The 18,921-nt window shown below is 48.7% G+C and overlaps 1 protein-coding gene across 1 annotated transcript in view; it reads right to left on the bottom strand.

The window, feature by feature from the left end:
* Positions 1 to 18,921, bottom strand: part of BRS3 (bombesin receptor subtype 3) — a 113,734-nt gene that overhangs the window by 13,570 nt on the left and 81,243 nt on the right. The gene's annotated exons all lie outside the window — the stretch shown is intronic.

Below are 18,921 nucleotides of genomic sequence, written 5' to 3' on the forward strand. Positions count from 1 at the left end.
CCTTTGATATGCTCCCTTAATGACACCGTTTTGTAATCAGAGTGCAGAGCCTGCTACCCATGCATTACGGATGTTGCCCAGGACTTAAATGCAGAACATTATGATGCTCTCAGTGGTTACGTAATTAGTTTTCCACAAGGCAGTACTTAGGGGTCTAGTAGGATGGTGGTCGGAAAATCACTCCGACCTGCATGGTAGCGAGTAAACAGCACCCGCTAGGACCGTGGGAAAACCGCCGGTCCAATTAGTATGCTCCGTAGTCGAAATCCAACTGCAGCGGTCGGATTACGACATTTAACATTGCGGCAATTGCTGCTGCCAGCATCACTGCCGCGATGTTAAAAAAAGAATGTCCTGCATGTCCCTGCACTGCGTGACAGGCACTGCACAGTGCCTGCCACCTGGTACAGAGACATGTAGGGGATAGCATGGGTACCCACCCAGTGCACCCACACAGCCCCCCAACACATTGGGGGCCCGTAGGGCCCCCAGAGAACTTCTCAGCATGACTTTCCATGGCGGTCCCACAGCCACAGAAAGGCTGGCTACCGCCAGCATCATAATCTTGCCAGCAGAGCCTGGCCCTGCACTGGCACCATTGTGGCAGTCCAGTTCCGACTGCTAGTTAGGTGTGCGGACAGCTACTGGCGGAAAAGTGGAAGGCGGAAAATCTCACAGCCGCAGTCGTCACCGCCATGCTAATGGGACGGGCGGTTTTCCGGGTTGCGATCGCAGGCGGATGCCTTCCGCCGGTCCAGGGGTTGCTACCACTGGCGGCCATCCATCCGCCATCCTAATAGACCCCTTGGATATTAAAGTGATGGGGTAAGCGAAATTCTGTGAAATCATGCAGAATTTTTATGTTACCCAGTGAATTCCGGGGAGTGAAACACCGCAAGTTCCTCCCACTCCTAGTGACGTGAGCGCTGCGAGGGATATCCAGGATGGGTCTGGCGGCAGTGTTCTGGGTCATTTGGAGCCTTTGAATGAGTTGGTTGGAGATGCTAGTGTTGCTGTAGTCCAGTCTGCTTGTTATGAGAGCTTGGGTAACAGTTTGTCTTGTGTGCGTGGAAGCCACTTGAAGATCTTGCAGGCATCCTTAATAGGAGGAAACAGGATGAGAACACGACATTCACTTGCTAGGTCATTTTGAATTTGTTGTCCAGGATGATTCCAAGGTTTCTTGTGTGGTCTCTAGGTTTGTGTGTTGGTCCTAGTTCTGCTGGCCACCAGGAGGATTGTAATGGGCAGCTCTTGTTTCTGAATATCAGGATTTCTGTTTTGTCCATGTTGCGTTTCATGCAGTTCTATTTCATGCAGTTCGCCTGTTGATCATATAGGTTCTGAAATTAGTCTTAGTGGTGTTGTTATTTTCAGTGAGGGAGAGTATGAGCTGGGTGTCATCAGTGTACGAGGCCATGTTGTCTCGAGGGCTTTGATGATGTGTGTGAGGGATATCATGCAGACTTTGAAGAGGAATGGGCTGAGAGAAGATCCCTAGGGGACTCTGCAGTTGAGATGATTGTGTTCAGAAGTGTATGGAGGGAGTCTGACCTGTTGGGTTCTGTTGGAGAGGAAGGAGGTCATCAATCTGAGGGTAGGGTCTTGGATTCCAGAGTCGTGTAGTCTTGAGATCAGGGTGGCATGAGATACGGTGTTGAATTCTGCTGAGAGGTCGAGGAGGATGAGGGCATGAGGTTTCCCCTCTGTCCATGATGGTCCTGAAGTCATCATTAGCTGCAATGATGGTGGTTTCAATGCTGTAGTTGCTGCAGAATCCAGACTGAGTGATCTCTAGGAGGTGTTTTTTTTTGAGGTGGGTGGAGAGTTGCATGTTGATTGCTTTCTCCATGACCTTGAACTAGGAAGTCAGGAGAGAGATGAGTCTGTAGTTGCTACATTCTTCCGGGTCAGCTGAGGGTTTCTTTAGAACTTTGACCTTACCATGTTTCCAGTTGTTGGGAAGTTTGCTGTTGTGTATTGATGATGGAGGTGAGGAAGTTGCTCATCTGGGTTCTTCCCAGGTTGTAGATGTGGTGTGAGCAAAGGTTCGAAGGTGCTCTGGAGTGGATTGTTTTCATGATATGTCAGTGTTTTCCATTATGAAGAGGTTCCAGTCCATGAGTGGGGGTATTGTGGTAGTGTTGTGTAGTAGTTGTTTGATGTGGTCTTCTGTGTAGGGTTGAGGTTTGAAGTTGCTGTAGATCTTGAGTATTTTGTTGTGGAAAAAATCAGAGAGGTTGCCAAATGTGATTCTGTGATGAGTGATGGTGTTGGTGGCAGCGATGAAGTTGGAAACTTCTCTGTTGACGTTGAAGAGTTCTCTGGCAGTGTTGGATCCAGTCTCTGAGCTAGGTCTGCTTTCCTGGCTTCTTTGATCGGGGCATGGTATTTCCTGAGAGCTGCTTTATAGGTGTCCCTGGTGGTGCTGTCACTGCTGGTTCTCCATCTTCTCTTTAGCTCTTTGCAATGATGTTTGAAGTTTCTCATGTCATACGTGTACCAGCAAGCTTGAGTGTGTGTTCTTGCTTGTTTGAAATCCCTGGGGGAGCATGTGCATCGGCGCAGTCAGAGATCCTGTTGCTGAAGTCTCTTACGTCGGGTTGCTGGTTGCCAGTAGGGTCAGGTTGGTTGGATCTGAGGGTGAAGTTCCAGTCTTCTTCCGCTATCTTGCTCCAACTGCGTCTGAGGTTGTTGGTTTTCTTGAGTGTTCTAGGGCAATGTTCATTGATGTGGAAGTGTACGATTGAGTGGTGAGTCCAGGGGAGTTACGTGAGGTGCCTGAAAGTGACTTTGTTGCTAGCAGTGAAGATTGGGTTGAGGGTGTGTCCTGCGTTCTGAGTAAGGTCTTTAACAATTTGGTTGAGTTCGATGTTGTAGAGGCTCTTGAGGAGGATGGTGAAGTTGGAGTGAGTTGAGTCATCAAAATGAAAGTTGAGGTTATCAGCAGAGCTAAGTTGTTCGGTTCGATGGGCATAGGGTTTATGAAGTCAATGAGGAGATTTCTGAAGGAGGTGCGCAGTCCGGGTGGTTGGTAGGTGAGGGTACCTGTGATGATATCTGTGTGGCTGACTTGTAGACAGAAGTGAAGCTGCTTCATGATGGTAATGTCGGCGTCAGGAGGTGTGGTGCATGTGATGGTCTCCTTGAAAAGTATTGTGAGTTCTCATCTGGACTTTTGCAGCCTGTCCTGGCGGGTGATCTTGTGTCCTAGAGGGACGTCCACAGTGATGTCAAGGTTCTGTGAGAAATTGCACGTCGGAAGAATCGGTGTCTAGAAAGTACCATACTTCTGGGGCATGCCTGAGGAGGGATCTGGTGTTGAGGAGCATGCATGTGGTGCGGGGAAAGTAGAGTGTGGCAGGGGAACTGGCAGTGTACGCAGGAGAAAGATCCTACTGTGGAAAGGGGTGTGGCACAGAAGCAGTTGTCATGTAGGTGTCAGATGTTGAGAGCTAGCAGGTCAGAGAAAGTGTAGAGGCAGAGGTCAAATGAGCAAGTGTCCCGGGCACTGGACGTTATTCTGACACAGACAGTCGTGGATGGACTTGACGTTGGCATGTGTTTGGCCATCCGCTGAACAGATGCACAGTGGCTGCCATTAAGTACGTCCTGGGAGGGGGAGGTCTGTGAGGGGCTGGGCTTTGGAAGGTGTAGGAAGCGGAAGGCAGGAGAAGCATGGGGAAGATGTAGGAGAAACAGGTAAAGAGGGAGGCTGGAGAGCGCAGTTGGAAGGAAGTGGGGTGCAAGGGTAGAAAAAGCACACAAAAGGCATAGAGGCAGAAAGGCACAAAAAGGAAAAAAAAGGTGGAAAAAACGAGGCATAAGCGCAAAAAGGCAATAAAAAGGCAGGAAAAACTAGACAAATGAACAAACAAGCAACAAGCAAATGAAAAAAGGAAGCACAAAAGGTAGAAGAGCGAGGTGAGGAGCAATAAAGGCAAAAAGGCAAACAGAGACAGAAAAACAATAATAAAAGCAGAAAGATGAGGCACAAGCGCAACGGGCGAAAGAGACAGAGAGAGAGGTGAGAAGCCTAAAAAAGAGGTGACACAGAGCATGAAGAGTTCATATTAAATGTATGGTCCAACTCAAATAATACATGTGGCCATAACTATCATTGTTTTTTAAAATCTTTTTTTCTTCTTGTCTCTATGATTTATCCATACATTTTTCTTTGAGGTGCACACTAGGTGAACTTTTAACTCATGACATTTTTTGTGTAGGTATTAATGTACCCAGTGATCTTGTGTGATTTGTCTTCAGATGAACACTTTTTTCATTTAATGCAAAGAAAAATAAGTACTGTACCCCTGGCATATCAAGCCAGCGCTCTAGTATAGATGGAATCTAAAATAGTAATTTGTTTGTATGGAACTTCAGTGATGCCAATTGTTGTGCTATCATCAGGTTTAAGGACATGTGATGTTCCTTCCTGGGAATCGTCAAGGACCATGTTCAAATGATGTTCCATCCTGTGAGGTCATTAAAGTCAAAGGGTATGTGACGTCACCTCCGCTATCCTTGGCAGTTTGGTGAATAGATGCCTGGGCATTCTACATCCCTGTCTTGAGAAGACTGAGGGGGAGATATACAATGAAGTGGCGCAGCGTGTCGTTAGCCTCCTGGGCTTAACGACACGCTACAACACTTCGGAAACGCAAGGCTGCACCCTATTTACAAGAATGTGGTGCAGCCTTGCCTTTCCCCCTGAGAAGGCGCTAAGTTTCGCAACTTAGCGTCAATGCAGGCACCCTTGCACCACAGTGCAAGGGTGTCTGTGTGCAGGGGAAGATTGGTTATGTATAGGAAGGTGTCCCTTCCTGCACGTAAACAATCCTAAAATGCCATTTTGTAACGTTCATGTGTGCTGCTTCATGCAGCACACATGAAAGTTACAAAATGGAATTTTTAAAAAAGGTTTGTTTATGTACAGGAAGGGGTACCTTCCTGTACATAAGCAAACAATGACATTTTACATCCTGGGACCGATTTACGGATAACTGCCCTCATCAGCCAGGCTAGGTTGAATCCAGAGGCAAAGTAAGCAAGGGATCCACATCTGGGCATGTTCTGGCAGTTCGGGCTGGACTGTTCCAATGAGGCACAGGGTAAAGACTGATTTGCATATAGCTGTGTCTGAACTGGGATGGCAAAGTGAGCAAAAAAATGGCGAAGGATTCAATCCAGATCTGTGACTGAGGGTAAGTGTCTGAAAAGTTTCAGTGCTCCGTTCATCATCACCTTGTGTTTGCTTTGTTCGCCCGAATTTGGCAGGGTATGCCCAGACGTGGGTCCCTTGTTCACTTTGCCACTGGATTCAAGCTAGCCTGGCTGATGAGGGCTGTTAGTCCAAAACCGGTCCCAGGATGCTTTTTTCCGGTCCAGGGAAGCATGGCTTGGCAGTTCGGGCTGGATTCATCCCATGAGGCACAGGGTCAAGACTGATTTGCATATAGCTGTGTCTGAACTGGGGTGGGGAAGTGAGCTAAAGAACGATGATGGATTCAACTCAGATCTGTGACTGGGGTGAGTGTCTGAAAAGATTCAGCGCTCCGTCCACCATCTCCTTGTGTTTGCCATTTTTTTAAAACCATCTTTATTGAGTGCATATAGCGTTACAAAAACCATGAGATACATTGTGACTGTTCACGCTCTTTAGCTACACATCATGTATTCTGCAAATAATATATATATGCATGGTACATCGGAATTTGGACTCAGGATGGTACAACAATTTGAAAGACAGCAATAGGAAACAACATCGTCAAGCCGACATCCCTGATGTGGGTTTGCACATAATAAGATGTGTAGTGTTCTGTGGTACACCGGGTTATGGCCATGTGCCCATGAAAGTAAAATTAGAGCATTACCAGAGGAATACTCTTGCTCCATGTCCCTGGCAATTCCCAGTCACACTTGGGGGTAGCCTAATTTGGAGCTATGGTGGTCGGGGATCATCTTCTGAGCGGGTCTAAAGTGCATAAGTGAGTTCGTCCCATGCTGATGCTATGGGGCACCTACGCAACCAAGCATTTTCTCCCGTCACAGAGCCATACATTCCACCTGTGTCCATTTAATCATTGCAGCCTACCAATGTGCAATCCCATAGAGTAATGCCATCTTCCGACGCATCTAAATCATGCATCTAGCCAGTAATTGTTCCAGCTCAATGAAGCGAGTGGCAGCCCCCCGACTCATTACTCACAGGAGTGCCATGCAAATTGTGTACCAAAAAGCCCTCATTAGGGGACAGTCTCAAAACATATTGAAAATATCAGCAGTACAATGAGGACAGGCAAGTGACGCTGTGCGGTATGTATACTATGTGCACGACTGGACTGTGTGAGGTAGGTCCGGTGGAGGATGTTATCTTGAATATATTGAAATCAGGCTTTTTGGGAGACATTTTATGGTCTATGAATGCCCTTTGCCACACTTTGGGAGTTAACGGATGCCCCAGTCCTGCTTCCACATGTGCCGCAAGTCAGCGCAGGTGCTAGTAGTCCTTTCTTGTATGGCTGTAGTCATCCAGGATGTAAGCCTCCTTCCACTGCCAAATGAGAACATTTTTTGAGTTAGTGGGTGTGAGGGGAGAGTCACTACCTGTAAATTCCGAGAGGCATTGCAGTTTGAGCAGAAGATGCCTTTGATTCAAAAACTGCCCTGCCGGGAGGTCTGCCTTCTCCGACAGAGAATCAAAAGAGATTAAATTGCCTTTTAATAAATCACCCATTATGTCCAACTACTGTGAATGCAACATCTAAGTTCACTTCCTCCGGGTATAAGGCATTACCTCCAGTGAGACCCACAATGCACGCTGATAGCTGGCGTATGTCACTCACAGTCGATACTTCCATCAGGTTGAGTCCCACTAGCCAATGAGCTGCCCATTGGAGTTGGGCTTCAAGAAAGTAATGTTCGAACATAGGGACCCCAAGGCCGGCATTCCATATTAAATTCCCCACCATTCCATCTAGTACTCAGAAAACCTTGAGAGGTATGGAGATGTGTAGGTTTGCAAAGTGATAAAGTAATCTCGGGAGCATCATCATCTTGGACATTGCGACCCGATCCTGGACCGTGAGTGGGAAGGACTTACAGAATACGATTTGAGGCCCGAGGGCAGCGATAAACCTTATCAAGGACATCAGAAGTAGAATGGTATATATTAATACCCAGATATCAGAATTTATGGGACTCCCATTTAGTCCAGTGGTTGTCTACCATAACTGGGAGAATCAGGCAACCCTGATGCAGAGGAATAAGCACGTTTTCAACCAGTTAATCCTCTAACCTTGAGGTCATCCTAAATTTGCTCAGCTCTTGCACTAGTGTCTACCTCACCTTTTATGTCCCCGATGAATATGAGTACGTCATCAGCATACAATCATTCCTCATGTGTTTCACCCTGCAAGGGAATATCCCAGATCCTTCCAGAGAGAGTGGCACTACAGTGTCTACCCCACCTCTTATGCAGGTCATGCCTTGGACTATAAAGGGACTGGTGTTGGGTTGTGAACACCTTACGGATATCTGGTTGCGACTATACCACAGTAGAGGGGCTCGTACATATGGTAGTCACTGGGCATGTGCGCCCTCTCTATTTTTTTTTTTTTAAATACTTTATTGACAGTAGGGCAGAGAAGTTATTCACAGTAACAATTACGATCATTAGGTCCATATCTGTACTTAGTCGTATCAAAGCCACGCATAGAAAAAACCCATAGTCCAATGTTTGTGATTAAGTCCACATTACGGAGATGCAGGAAATAAGAGCAACTATTTTGCACAGAGTCTCAATCATCAGTACACCACATCCTATTCCCATTCCCAATTTGCCCAGTTACGATACTGCATTCAGTTTTTACCAATTTTTAACTAACAGTAAGAATAGAAATTCTGTAACTTGAAAACGCAACTAACGTCATCGTCTTAGTAGAGTGTCGCACCCTTACACAGTTAATTGTCGCGCATTGCATAGTGTCAGTACAGTTTATGGCATTAGCAAGTTCCCACTCCACCCCAACATCAAACCGGGGTCAATATACAAGTCCGCCCCTTTTAGTCCTCATCTTCCTCCGACTCTGAGTCGTCACTCTCCGGCAGGGGTGTGCATGGTTCCCCTCTGTATTTATTCCAAGGCATCCACACTTTATTCCATTTTCGGGGGCAGGCCCGCAGTACGTATACCGCCCTCTCCTTCACCATCAGAAGGTCCATATTCCTAATCCACCCATTCACCGTAGGTAATTCCGGAGCACCCCATTTTTGTGCAATGTCTCTCTTGGCCACTGTCATAGCCAACGTGGCCCACAATTGTTCGTACCTGTTCAGGTTAGTAGGGTCCCAAACGTTTAGCAAACATTTACGGGGCTCAGGTGTAAGTGAGACCTCAAGGGCCTGGGAGACTGTGCGCATAACTTGTCTCCAAACATTTTGGATTAGTGGGCAGTCCCACAGTGTGTGGAGTAGAGTTCCCTCCTCCCCGCATCCTCTCAGGCAGAAGGGGTGTGGCGCCCGTTGAATCTTGTGTAGGAGTGTCCTGGTGTAGTACGTGCGGTGCAGAATTTTAAGCTGTACCAGCCTGAACCTTGCCGATATACCCACTTCTTTTGGTGATGCAAGCGCCTCATTCCATTCTGTGTCGTCCATGTCACCCAGTTCTCCAACCCATCTCTCCCTAAGTTTCTGCGTGGGGTCTGGGAGGTTATTGACTAGCTTTTTGTATGTAAGAGAGGTTGCCTTCTGTTCCATGAAATCTGTCAGTAACCTGTCTTCTAGTGGGGACGAGTCCGGGAGTGTTGTGCCAGGTGGAATTGCGTGTAGCAGTGCGTGCCGGATTTGTACATACCTATACGTCTCAGTGGACCCTAGACCATACTGCTGTTGTAATTGGGGGAGCTCTACCACTGAACCCTTGTCCCAAAGGTCGCCCACCACAGAAATTCCAATTTGGTCCCAACGCGAGAAACCCTTACTGGATCTCAAGTTCCCCAGCGATTTCGAGTCCCATAACGGCGTCATCATTGTGATCTTTCCCTTCCAACCCAGTCGAGCCTGTGCCGTGTGCCAGAGGGTTGCTGTATGTAATGTCGGGCCAATCAATTTCCGAACCTGGGAGTGAGTATACAACACTGAGAGCATGCCGTCCGTTCCTAACTGTGACCAGTCTGCCTTGTAAGCGGGGTCCTCCCGTGGGATGTGGATCCAATGATTGATTATTTTAAGTTGGGACGCCCAGTAATACAATTGAAGATTGGGTAATGCAATTCCCCCTTCATACCAGCTTTTTACTAGTTTGTCCTGTGCTATACGGGCTGGGCCGTTATTCCACAGCAGAGCAGACACCAGTGCAGCGACTCGTTGGAAGTAGCGTGCAGCTACCACATAGGGGGTGTTCTCCAGCACGTAAAGAAATCTAGGGAGCGCCATCATTTTATATAGCGCCGCCCGTCCCAGGAGGGTGAGCGGCAGGGTAGCCCAGTATTTAATGTCGGCACGGAGACGCGCCAAAGGCGGCAGCAAGTTTTCGGTGTAGAAGTCCGCCGCGTTAGTGGTGACGAAAATACCCAGGTATTTAAATGAGACGGTCGTTAATTGCAGGGGGCAGTCGTCCCGCAGTGATGGCTCTGGGCCCTTGAGGACGAAGATTATAGATTTGGACCAGTTTAAGGTGTATCCTGATGCCTTCCCGTGCTCGTCGAACAGGGTCAATAGTGCAGGAATACCCTCATTGGGATTAGTCATGTAGATTAGCATATCGTCTGCATACAGGGAGACTTTGTCCTCCCAACCCTCCTCCCAGACGATGCCCCGAAACAGTGGTGTTGCTCTAAGCAGGATAGCCAGTGGCTCCAGTACTAGTGCAAAGAGTAGGGGTGACAGCGGGCACCCTTGTCTTGTCCCGCGGCCCAGGGGGAAGGCTGGCGAAATGCGGCCGTTTGCCACCACCTGCGCCATTGGCGAGCTGTATAGTAGCCGCACCCACGCGATATATTTCGGGCAAAAGCCCATACGCGCCAGGACAGCAAACAGGTACTCCCATTCCACCAGGTCGAATGCCATTTTGGCATCTAGAGACAAAATGACCGTCTGTTCGGAGAGGAGATGTGTACGTGCCATGACTCCATGGACCCTACGTAGATTGAGTGCCGTGCTTCTATGTGGCATGAATCCCGACTGGTCAGGGTGTACTAGGGTATGTAGGTGTTTGGTCAGGCGACTCGCCAGGAGTTTCGCCAGGATTTTCGCCTCCACGTTGAGCAGAGAGATGGGTCGGTATGAGGTGCATAGCGTCGGCGGCTTCGCCGGCTTAGGAATGGCGACTATAGTGGCCGTGCGCTGATCCAAAGGGAGCTCCGCCCTGCTCATACTCTCAAACATACATATCCAGCAGGGGTTTGCTCAACAATGGAGCCGATGCTTTGTACCCCTCCACGGGTATCCCATTGGGTCCTAGCGCCTTGCCAGACTGCAATGACTGTATTGCCAACTGTATTTCGGTTTCCGTCAAGTCCGTGTCTAGTTCTTGTTGCGCTTCTTGTGAGAGTGTGGGGACTGCGATGTTGTTGAGTGACGCCGATGCCTCCCGCTCAGAAACTGCCCTAACCGGTGTGTATATGTCCTGATAATGGCGCGCCAGGGTGCGCACTATTTGCTCAGGGTGTGTCAGTAGCTGGCCCTCCGGTGTATAGAGTCTCTGAATACCTCTGTTGCTGCCACCCCGCTTGTCCAACCAGGCCAACATCTTTCCGGCCTTGTCACCCACATCATATATCCTGTGTGCTGTGCTTGCCAAGTGACCTTTCGTGATCGACGTGAGATGGGCCAGGTGCTGCTGTTGTCTGAGCTGCAACGTATGTGTAGTGTCAGGGGTAGGGTTTGACATGTGTGCGGTATTCGCAGTGTCAAGTGCCAGTGCTAACTGGGCCAGTTCCTGTCTTGAGTCTCGCTTGTGCCCTGTAATAGCCGCTATGGCTGCGCCGCGCAGGACTGTCTTGTATGCCTCCCAGAGTATTGCTGGTGAGGAAACCGTCCCTGCATTTTCTACAAAATAGTGCGATGTGGCCGTTTTAAGCTTCTTCCGGATAGCGGGGACGGTTAGGTAATTGGGATAAATTGGATAGAGCCTGGCGCGCTTCCTGTCTTTAGACGTAATATGGAGGGACACAGGTGAGTGGTCAGATATACCCCTGGGCAGGATGTCTAGTTTATCTACTGATCCCAGTCCTACCCCCAAAAAGAAAAAGTAATCTATGCGTGAGAGAGTGTCGTGCGTAGACGAGTAGTGTGTGTATTGAGTCGCTGTGGGGTTCAGGTGACGCCATACATCTGTGAGGCCTAGCGCGGTCAAAAAACCAGGAAGTGCGGAAGTCCCCCTTTGGCGGTCCCGTATGGGAAAGGTGTCTAGCAAGGGGTCTGTTATGGCATTAAAGTCCCCCCCAATGATCATGTCTCCTTCAGGGAGGTCAAGAAGGAACTGGCCCAGCGCCGGCAGCGCCGTAGAGTGTAGCGCCGGGGGGATGTACACAGACACCACGTTGAGGGGTTTCCCTTCCCATTGGCCGGACAGTGCCGCAAAGCGACCCTGGTCGTCCGTCTTACAACTTCGAACCATGAAGGAGGAGTTCTTTTTGAGGAGTATCCCAGTGCCCCTGGACCCTCTAGTGAATTCTGCATGCGCCGCCATGGCATACCCCCGCCTGTCGAGCGCTTTGCACGTTGACCCGGCCAGGTGTGTTTCTTGCAGCATCACCAAGTCAGGCCCGTGGCGTTTGATGGATTGGATGACCAGGCCTCTTTTAATTTTATCCCCCAGGCCTCTAACGTTCCATGTGAGCAGTTTTATAGGGGGCACCCCTATTATTGGCTGGCCGCCCTCAGCGGGTACATGTCGATCTCGTCGGGCCATCCAGGTAGATATCTAGGGGTACTGATGTGTGGAAGTGGATTATGACATATGTGCAATGACTTGTGTTGGGGCACCATGAATGTATGGCCCGGTGCGATTCCGCTGCCCATACTAAAGTGACGATGACTAAGAACATTAACCATAACATTACAACTCCCCCCCCCCTGCCCCCTCCCTGCTCCCCTGCACCACGGACGAACTCCCGCCCGCTTCCCCAACTTTGCAGAGTGCTTTGTCCCATCCCCGTTCATCTTACTTGCTCGTGGGGTTGGTGAGACCCCTACAGGCACCGGCCAATGCCCGCCCTACTCAGCTTCATCGGCATCAAGTCCCCAAGGGCTATAATTTGTTGTCCCACCTGCAGTCTAATCAAATCAGCCCCGTACAGGTTGTCCAGAGTCAAGCGGGTCCCTTTCGAGATCTGATTCCAGTTCCGTTGCCTCCCCCCCATTCGCGGGGCTGCTGGACGGATGATCTGTCGGCCCTCCGTTGCGCTGGTGTTGCCTTTCCCTGTGTGGACGTTGGGGCTGCCCCACTTGCCTCCATCCATCAAGCCATTCTCTAGCTACCTCCGGAGTATCGAAGAACCATGTTTTTCCTTCAGCCACTATGCGCAATTTGGCTGGGAACAGCATAGAGTATGGCAGGCCCTTGTCTTGCAGCGCCTTCTTCACATCCGTGAACGATTTCCGTCGTCTAGCCACCTCCGCCGTGTAGTCCGGGAAAAAGGCCAAAGTTGAGTTTTGAATCTTTACCGGTGGGGAGACCCTTGCTGCCTGCAGAATTGCGTCCCTGTCTCGAAAGTTGAACAGTCTGGCCAGCACCGGCCGCGGGGCAGCGCCCGACTTAGCCGCTCCACCCGGAACCCGGTGTGCCCGTTCTACAGAGAAGAAGTGTGACAGGCCCATGGGTTTCAGCTGGGTTTTGATTAGGTCCTCAATGTATAGATCCATTGCGGCCTTACCTTCCGACTCCGGCAGGCCCAGGATTCGGACGTTGTTTCTTCGGGAACGCCCTTCCTGATCGTCGAGTTTCTCTTGTAACTGTTTTGTGACTCTCTCCATGCGTTCCATGGCGACTTGCAGGTCTGAGGTGTCTTCAATGAGTGACTTTGTGACCACCTCCACCTGGGACACTCTTTCCGCCATTTTCTTGAAGTCCGCTCGGAGGAGAGTCACCTCGGAGGAAATGGAGCCCACTGTCGTCTGGACGTCGGTAAGGGTTTTCATGACGTCCTCTAAGGTTACCTTCGGGGTCCCGCCCGTTTCTGGGGCTGTGCCAGCAGAGTGGCGGCCGCCACTCTGGGAGTGCCCAGACTGGTTGTACGCAAATTTATCCAGTTTTGCTTGGGTCGACGTACTCCTCGTGCCTTTGCCCGCCATATTGTTGCGCTGGCGGAGGGAGCAGAAAGTCTTGTTTTAGGAGGTGTGTGGTGTGTCCGGTCTCCAGGCGGTCAATTGCGCGCCCCACTGAGATCGAGGGGCACCGTGTAGTCGCCACAGGGTCCAGGCGAGCTGCTGCTGGTGGCTGTGCTGATCGGTGCACCGGCCTGCAAGGCGGTCCTGCGCAGTTCAGTGCTCTGTCTTGTCCTTTCCTTCGCGCTCCTTGTAGCGCCGCCAGTCGCTGCGTAAATGTTATTTTGTACAGGAGGCACCCTGCGGGGCGCGCCTAAATCTCCCCGTGTGACGGTGCAGGTTCGTTAGGATAGGATTGTCTTAGCAGTAGTGCGCCACAGGGGGCGGGTGCCACTGTAAGTCCCACACGGTACTTTCCTACCGTTATCGGAGTGTAAACTGGCCCCCGCTGAATCAGAGTGTAATCCAGGTCAATTTGTGGCGTGGGGGGGCAGCAAGTTCCCTGGTGCAGAATGTGCAGCACCTCAGCCTGTATGGTTCGCCTGGCCGCCTGACCTTGTCAAAATGGCGCCTCCCGGGGATCCGATAGTTCTTCGCCGTCACTGGTGATTGCGCTGTCTCCGGACGACACCTGCAGTTATGCTGGGCCCCCACCGCCCTTCCAGTTCATACAGAGGCGGGCGCTGGACAGGTGGCGTGCGCCGGTACCTCTAGCGATAGGGATGCTTGTGGCCGGGTGTACCTACTGCACCCCCGCCGATGAGGACGAGCTTCCGCCCGGGCTTTCTGGCCACTCCAGGCCGGTGCGTCCAGGCAAGTGCGGGCCGTTGTTTGTCGCTGCAGGATAAAGCAGTTCCCGGCAGCCGATCACCACCGGGGTTGGATCTGGCTGTGCCGCTCGGTTCCCCGAGTCGATGTCGCTCCTTCGAGCGGGCGTAGGATCGGATTATTGTACGGATTTGTGATGCGGGCTGGTTAGCCTTGAGGAGCTCCCGTCTCAAGCTGCCGCCATGCTCTGCAGTTGGCCACGCCCCTCGCGCCCTCTCTATTTTAAGGAGCCAAGTGAGTAGACTGCCTGGCTTTTCTCGCACTCCATTTTTTTTAAGGGTGATACATTTTATACTTCAGACCTCATAAAGATTTGAGTAAGCGACTGTGGTGTTTTCGCCCCTCTTGCAGTTTAGCTCAAGCCGTAGTATTCGCGATGGTATTATCTTCTAGTCCCTGTAGGGCCCTCTCTAGTTGGTCTAGATCCGGACTCATTACTCCCCATCACCGATGAGCGTATATAAGGAATGCCCCCTGACCACTGTTTTCATTGCATCCTATTCCACTGCACATGTAAAGGCCAAATTTGCATTTTCAGTAAAATAAGTTGTAAGTGTGTCATGCTTGGTGGTGCGAAACCTTGGTCCTCCAGTGCTGCGGGCTGAAGACGCCAAGTGGGCACTGGTGGTGTGTATTCCCCCTAAAAGGGTCACAAGAGGAGGGTGTTATGATTAGAGAGGGTTTAACCCAGGTATTCAAAATCTGACACAAGGAGGTGTGTAGCTGAGTACCACAGGAAACTATTGAGGCGAACGTGTAAATCATGAGGAGGGGAATAGGAGTATTCTCTCACATATGGGTGCATCACTCTCCAGCTCTCATCTAATGACCGTTGGGAGGCCCACGGTTACATAGGCTGCAGTGTGGACCGTGGGGGGGTTTGGTGGGGTGCAAGCAATCTAGTGTGGTATCAAGGACACAAAAAAGCCCTTCCTAAAATCCAAGGTAAACGTGACCAGTGCAGTAAACGGGCCGATAGGGCAGCCACAGCCTGGGAGGCAGGTATACACTAACCAAAAATATTGCATTCCATCCTAGATTCCTTCAACCAGAATATACCTCCAATCTGGGTCCACCTCCACAGCAACTCAGCTGAGTGGTACTGTTGGCCAGATCCATCCAAACTCCTGTTACCATAGCCCGTCAAAACAAGGTCACATAGACTTTGTGGCTCGAAAAGAGGAGATAGGTGTGCAGTGTACATATGAGATGAGACCTTGATGGTCTGGAGCTTGCCCTCAGAAGAATCAGCTGGGGGTGTGACAAGGTCCATATGCCTTAGTCACACATGAGCAGCATGCCAGTCTCATTGTGGAAGAAAAGTACCTTAGGTCAAACCATGTGGAACAGCAGAACACTCCAGAAGTATCTGAGCTCTTCTTTTGCACTGCACTTGAAGGTTCCACACAAAACTCTGCTGAACTTTGAGTAATTGATGACTATTGTATGTCTTATCCGCAAATTGTTTTACAAATTTTGCATAAAATTCAGAAAGACCTATAAAAGATCTTACGTCATTCTTGTGTTTAGGGGCAGGTGCATCATTAATAGCCTCCGTAATCTTCCTCTTGGGGAAGATCCCTTTGTCACTGATCTCGTGTACCAAATACATAACAGACTGTCAGCAGAATTTACATTTGTCCTGTTCAGCTGTTAGCCCATACTCCCTCAGCTTCTCCAACACTTTATACAAATTATGATGATGATCATCTTTACTTTCCCCCATGACCAGAATATCATCCTGGAAGAATACTACAGAGGAAAAATCATTCAAGCGTTTGTGATTCAATTGCTGGAAGACCACCGCAGTGGATGCCAACCCAAACAGCTCCCTAACAAATGGAGTGGTGTGGCTCACTGGTTATAGGCGGCAGACCCGTAAGCAGAGAACGGCCAGGGACTAGGGTTCAATTCCCGACGTGGCAGGGTCGTGGACCAGGGTCAACGGACTCGATAATTCTCGCCTCGGTGCCCACTCAAACCAGGGAACACACTCGGCAACTCTGGGCATTAAGCTTGCCTCATCTCTACAACGGCCCCCCACAGACGCCGGGGATGCCTGGTTTCACCATGGAGATACTCAGAAAGGGACCATCTCACAGGGAAAACCAGGATGGGTTCCCCAGCGGTCATCAGCGCTAGGACACTCCGATGGAGTCACAGTGCACTTTCCAAGTACACACACATTTACATTTTACATTTACAAAGCGGAAACCTCGCATGGGTATAATGAAAGCAGTCAAATCCCTATTTTCTGCATGTAATGTCAGCTGGTGATAAGCAGAAGCCAGGTCAATCATGGAAAATCACATGACGTCCTTGGTTCTTGCCAGTAATTCAGATTTCCTTGGCAATGGGAATTTGTTCAACACCCTAAGATCAATGCATAACATCAGCTTCCCATTTGTATTTCTGGCCACAACTAATGGAGCAAGGCACTCTGTGCTTTTTATTGGCTCTATTATGCCTTTCTTTTCCAGCATTCAATGTACAGGAATGTTCCTTACCTGATGACTTGCAGGCTTTGCTCTATCCTATAAAACAATTCCGTAAACAAAGTTCCTTAGTTTACCTACTCTAGCATTAAGTGTGGGACAATTCTTATCTCTTGTCAGATGATCCTTGCTGACACACCAAAAACAACTGAAAATCTTGTCCTTTTATGGCCCCTTAAACTTCCTTTTTGCGCCATCACTGTCTTTTATTTTTTTGTTGCGCACACCAGAATCTTGGCACACTGTTGCTTTCTCTTGAAGATTAGATGAGGTAGTTGCACAGTTAGAAGCCAAGCTAGCACATCTCTTGGAATGTTAACTTTTTTAAACTGAAGCAATTATGTCCTTGAGAGAGGAATCACCACTAACCCACAACCTGTCTTGTGAGTTAGAATCATTTGTGAGCATAAATATCTGGTCATGTATGAAATCATAAAGCAAGGTACCAAATGTACAAGAAATAGACAACTTTTTAAGAGTTGATACGTAATCTTCCACAGGTTCCGATTTCACTTGTTTCCTCTGGAAGAAATTGAACCTATCAATCACAGCACAAACCACAGTTTGATAGTACCCATCAAGCTCCTCCAGCGCATTACAAAAAACATCTTGCTCCCCCCACTCTAGCCCTTTTCTCCAAATGATGCAATGGTGGCAGTGTAGTATGACAGATTGTTTTTGTGCAAGAAGGAGCACCGTCCTGCACAAAACACTCTTGAGACGCAAATTCCTCTTTCTATGTGTGCTGCAGAAAGCAACACACATAGAAAGTAACGTGGAGAAATATATTTATCCTCATTACTCCTCCCCGGGGAAGTCACTATCTTTTTGGTACATTCCCAGGTTTACCAGTTCTGATAAATCTGGGAATGTGTCAAAAACCATGGAAGTTGAGTGAGAACACCCATTCAATGCCCATGGAATGCCTTCCCAGGGCAGAGTAAGGCAACTCAGTGATTTACGCTGCGTTCTGTTACTCCAGATTTATGAAGCCACTCAGGGCCATGCAAGGTGGCTTGCGTAGCTCCATAAATCTAATTTTGGACTTGCATCGTGCTTGCACCACCTTGTATGGTGCAAAAACGATGCAACTCTTGTCATAAATATGCCCCAAGGATCTTCAGGAACATCCCTATTTCCATCAGAACCTCCCAGACGCTTCTGCAATTTTGAGTTGAAGACTCATCTCTATACTGCATCACACTGCATTAACCATCCACAATTCAGATTTCTCTCCTATTCCTTGCTGTCTTTAAACTTGTCTTTGACCATGCTCCTCCAGTGCCTTTTGGCTATGTTTGCACTATAGAAAAACTATATTCATACATACATACTTCTGAGCCATCCCCAAAGCAAGCCACATCCTGGCCACACCACTTTCAGAAAAAAAAAAACTTTTGCCCTGCTGCTTAGCTAGAGTGACCCAGACACTGGGAGTCCAAAAATATCTGTTAGTCATCTAACTCCAAATATGATGCATGGCTCCATGTGGTACAGACTGAGACAACTTGATTTCTTGGGAGTAAAATTCACATGGTGTGCAACAGTCAAAGAAGTAGGATGTATCTTGTACATTATCTAATTGGGATCATGCAACAGTGGCTTGATCTGGGCATTTGTCTAGGGTTAGCTGACATTTGGAGTTGTTAAATTATGAAAGCGCTATGTGATAATTGGATTATGTCTGTGTCAGAGTCTGTAACACTATATCACTTGATCAGCAGTACCCACCAAAGTGTTTCTCGTGAAGATTTCAGAGATTGATCTCAAACGATTAAAACAGTATGTGATTTAAATATGTAAAATTTTCATCAACTGGAACACAGGGTATTAATACACAAAGTATGTGTACTGTAGAAAAGTAATATTGATTTAAAAAAAATATTTTAATAAACATGTGATGATTAAACATTTTTAGCTCCTTGACAAGAGGCACGCAGTAATATTTAAAGTGATTTATGTATGAAATTTAGGGTCTGATTTCAAGTATAGTGGACAGCGTGTACTCAATCAGGACATTACCTTCACCATCTTGAGGGACCTCTATCTGTCAAATTTAGAGATATTCTCCAGCCCCACATTTCTCTACATTGACAGGTACTGATGTCATAAGGGTTCCTGTCAATGTAGTAAACGTTTGATGGATGGTACCGTCAGCCATTATGGGCAGGTATCACAGTTTTTCAAAGGATTTAGTTTTTGTAATCAAACTCCCAAATGGGGGGATTTATTTTTGAGAAAAAATAAAACTAATGACCCCCATGCCTTGGGAGGTTACTCCCTGGGCCTAGTGTTATTTTGCGTCCTGGTGGCGACAGACAGAAAAATG

The sequence above is a fragment of the Lissotriton vulgaris genome, chromosome 4_1 (assembly GCF_964263255.1).
Source record: "Lissotriton vulgaris chromosome 4_1, aLisVul1.2, whole genome shotgun sequence".
Taxonomy (NCBI): Eukaryota; Metazoa; Chordata; class Amphibia; order Caudata; family Salamandridae; genus Lissotriton; species Lissotriton vulgaris.